Genomic DNA, 4,846 nt, shown 5'->3' on the forward strand with positions numbered 1-4,846 from the left:
TCATCGGGGAATGACATTTGTGGCAGTCATGAAAAAAAAACAATCTATTTTGGAGTGTTGATTGTTTTTTTTTGCCATGACTTCCAGAAATTCCATTCCTTGATGAAACTTGGCAAGCATTGAAAACATCTGTCATTCTTTGACACCAAATTTGTTTGGATTTTTCTGAACTTTTTAAGATTTTACTGTTCATGTTGGTGTTATAAGAGCTAAAACTCGGATGGGCACTTACCAACACTTTTGTCATGGATGCAAGTGACATTGACATACAGGTGATGTTTTTTCGAACATTTTGGTATCTTATTTGCATTTTTCTGATTTAGTATGAATTAGTTATGATGTTTTCAAAGTGACGGTCAAATGGTCAAAGGGCAAAAGCACAAGACGACCAAAGTGGGTTGGACAGAACCATTGGCTTTTGGAAATTAGGGGCAATCCTGTCGAGTGGTATACAACTAGGGTCATAAAACCAATTATCCCCATTATTTATTTCCATAAATGTTTATTATTCATGCTAGAATTGTATTAACCGGAAACTTAGTACATGTGTGAATACATAGACAAAATTTATAGTCCCTAGTATGCATCTACTTGACTAGCTCGTTAATCAAAGATGGTTATGTTTCCTAACCATAGACATGTGTTGTAACTTGATGAACGGGATCACATCATTAGGAGAATGAAATGATCGACATGACCCATCCATTAGTTTAGCATTATGATCATGCCAGTTTCATTGCTATTACTTTCTTCATGACTTATACAAGTTCCTCAGACTATGAGATTATGCAACTCCCGAATACCGGAGGAACACTTTGTGTGCTACCAAACATCACAACATAAAAGGGTGATTATAAAGGTGCTCTACAGGTGTCTCCGAAGGTGTTTGTTGGGTGGGCATATATCGAGATTAGGATTTGTCACTCTGTGTTTTAGAGAGGTATCTCTGGGCCCTCTCGGTAATACTCATCACTATAAGCCTTCCAAGAATTGTAACTAATGACTTAGTTTCGGGATGAAGTATTACGGAACGAGTAAAGAGACTTTCCGGTAACGAGATTGAACTAGGTATGATGGTACCCACAATCAATTCTCGGGCAAGTAATATACCAATGACAAAGGCTACAACGTATGTTGCTATGTGGTTTGACCGATAAAGATCTTCGTAGAATATGTAGGAACCAATATGAGCATCCAGGTTCCGCTATTGGTTATTGACTGGAAGTGAGTCTCGGTCATGTTTACATAGTTCTCAAACCCGTAAGGTCCGCATGCTTAACGTTTGATGACGATCCGTATTATGAGTTTATGTGTTTTGATGTACCGAATGTAGTTTGGAGTCCTGGATGTGATCACGGACATGACAAGGAGTCTTGAAATGGTTGAGACATAAATATTGATATATTGGACGACTATATTTGGACACCAGAAGTGTTCCGGAGAAGTTTCGGATAAAACCGGAGTGCCGGAGGGTTATCGGAACCCCCGAGGGAACTAATGGGCGTCGATGGGCCTTAGTGGAGAGAGAGGGCTGCCAAGGGCAGGCCGTGTGCCCCCTCCCCCTTGAGTCCGAATAGGACAAGGAAGGGGGGCGCCCCCCTTTCCTTCCCCCTCTCCCTCTCCTTCCTTCCCCCTCTCTCCCTTTAGGTGGAAACCTACTAGGACTTGGAGTCCTAGTAGGATTCCCCTCTTGGGGGCGCGCCAAGGAGGGCCGGCCCGCCTCCCCTCTCCTCCTTTATATACGGGGGAGGGGGCACCCCACAGACACACAAGTTGATCAAGTTGTTCTTTTAGCCCTGTGCGGTGCCCCCCTCCACAGATTTCCACCTCGGTGATATCGTCGTCCTACTTAGGCGAAGCCCTGTGCTGGAACTGTTGGGAACGCGGTAATTTCAGAAAAATTCCTACGATCACGAAAGATCTATCTATGTGATGCATAGTAACGAGAGGGGACAGTGTGTCCACGTACCCTCGTAGACCGAAAGCTGAAGCGTTATGACAACGCGGTTGATGTAGTCGTACGTCTTCACGATCCGACCGATCTTAGCACCGAACGTACGGCACCTCCGTGATCAGCACACATTCAGCTTGGGGACATCCCTCGTACTCTTGATCCAGTTGAGGCCGAGGGAGAGTTTCGTTAGCACGACGGCATGGTGATGGTGATGATGAAGTTACCGGCGCAGGGCTTCGCCTAAGCACTACGACGATATGACCGATGTGTGTAACTGTGGAGGGGGCACCGCACACAGCTAAACAATGTCAACTTGTGTGTCCTAGGGTGCACACTGCCCTCGTATATAAAGGAGCAAGGGGGATGCCGACCGGCCCTTGGGCACGCCAAGGAGGGGAGGAGTCCTCTTCCTAGTAGGAGTAGGACTCCACTTTTCCTAGTCCAACTAGGAGGGGAAGGGGGGAGGAAGGAGAGGGAGAGGGAGAGGGAAAGAGGGGCTGCGCCCCCCTCCCCTAGTCCAATTCGGACTCCCATTTGGGGGGGAGCCACCTCTTAGGCTGCTGCCCTCTCTCTCTTGTAAGGCCCACTAAGGCCCAATACTTCCCCAGGGGGTTCCGGTAACCCCTCCGGCACTCCAGTTTTCTCCGAAATCACCCGGAACACTTCCGATGTCCGAATATAGATATCGAGTATATCAATCTTAATGTCTTGACCATTTGGAGACTCCTCGTCATGTCCGTGATCACATCCGGGACTCCGAACTACCTTCGGTACATCAAAACACATAAACTCATAATACCGATCGTCACCGAACGTTAAGCGTGCGGACCCTACGGGTTCGAGAACTATGTAGACATGACCTAGACTCATCTCCGGTCAATAACCAATAGCGGAACCTGGATGCTCATATTGGTTGCTACATATTCTACGAAGATCTTTATCAGTCAAACCGCATAACAACATACGTTGTTCCCTTTGTCATCCGTATGTTACTTGCCAGAGATTCTATCGTTGGTATCTGAATACCTAGTTCAATCTCATTACCAGCAAGTCTCTTTACTCATGCCGTAATACTTCATCCCGCAACTAACTCATTAGTCACAATGCTTGCAAGGCTTATAATGATGATTATTACCAAGAGGGCCCAGAGATACCTCTCCGAAACATGGAGTGACAAATCCTAATCTCGATCTATGCCAACATAACAAACACCTTCGAAGACACCTGTAGAGCACCTTTATAATCACCCTTTTACATTGTGACGTTTGGTACCACACAAAGTGTTCCTCCGGTATTCGCGAGTTGCATAATCTCATAGTTTGAGGAACTTGTATAAGTCATGAAGAAAGCAGTAGCAATGAAACTAACACGATCATAATGCTAACTAACGGACGGGTCATGTCCATCACATCATTCTCCTAACGATGTGATCCCATTCATCAAATGACAACAGATGTCTATGGTTAGGAAACTTAACCATCTTTGATTAACGAGCTAGTCAAGTAGAGGCATACTAGGGACAATATGTTTTGTCTATGTATCAACACATGTACTAAGTTTTCGGTTAATACAATTCTAGCATTAATAATAAACATTTATCATGAATTAAGGAAATAAATAATAACAATATTATTGCCTCTAGGGCATATTTCCTTCAGTCTCCCACTTGCACTAGAGTCAATAATCTAGATTACATAGTAATGATTCTAACACCGATGGAGCTTTGGTGTTGATCATGTTTTGCTCGTGAGAGAGGCTTAGTCAACGGGTCTGCAACATTCAAATCCATGTGTATGTTGCCAATCTCTATGTCCCCTTCCGACACTTGATGGCGAATGGAATTGAAGCATCTCTTGATGTGCTTGGTTCTGTTTTGAAATCTGGATTCCTTTGCCAAGGTAATTGCACCAGTATTGTCACAAAAGATTTTCATTGGACCCGATGCACTAGGTATGACACCTAGATCGGATATCAACTCCTTCATCCAAACTCCTTCATTCGCTGCTTTCGAAGCAGCAATGTACTCCGCTTCACACGTAGATCCCGCCATGACGCTCTGCTTAGAACTAGACCAACTGACAGCTCCTCCATTCAATAAAAATATGTATCCAGTTTGCGACTTAGAGTCATCCGGATCGGTGTCAAAGCTTGCATCCACATAACCATTTACGACAAGCTCTTTTTCACCTCCATAAATGAGAATCATATCCTTAGTCCTTTTTAGGTATTTCAAGATGTTCTTGACCGCTGTCCAGTGCTCCACTCCGGGATTACTTTGGTACCTCCCTACTATGCTTATAGCAATACATGCATTAGGTCTGGTGCACAGCATTGCATACATGATAGAACGTATGGCTGAAACATAGGGAATGACTTTTATTTTCTCTCTATCTTCTGCGGTGGTCGGGTTTTGATTCTGACTCAACTTCACACCTTGTAACACAGGCAAGAACCCTTTCTTTGACTGATCCATTTTGAACTTCTTCAAAACTTTATCAAGGTACGTGCTTTGTGAAAGTCCAATTAAGCGTCTTGATCTATCTCTATAGATCTTGATGCCCAATATGTAAGCAGGTTCTCCAAGGTCTTTCATAGAAAAACTCTTATTCAGGTATCCCTTTATGCTATCTAGAAATTCTATATCATTTCCAATCAACAATATGTCATCTACATATAAGATCAGAAATGCTACAGAGCTCCCACTCACTTTCTTGTAAATACAGGCTTCTCCAAAAGTCTGTATAAAACTATATGCTTTGATCACACTATCAAAGTGTTTATTCCAACTCCGAGAGGCTTGCACCAGTCCATAAATGGATCGCTGGACCTTGCACACTTTATTAGCACACTTTGGATCGACAAAACCTTCCGATTGCATCATATACAACTCTT

Source organism: Triticum dicoccoides, chromosome 4A (assembly GCF_002162155.2).
Source record: "Triticum dicoccoides isolate Atlit2015 ecotype Zavitan chromosome 4A, WEW_v2.0, whole genome shotgun sequence".
Lineage (NCBI taxonomy): Eukaryota > Viridiplantae > Streptophyta > Magnoliopsida > Poales > Poaceae > Triticum > Triticum dicoccoides.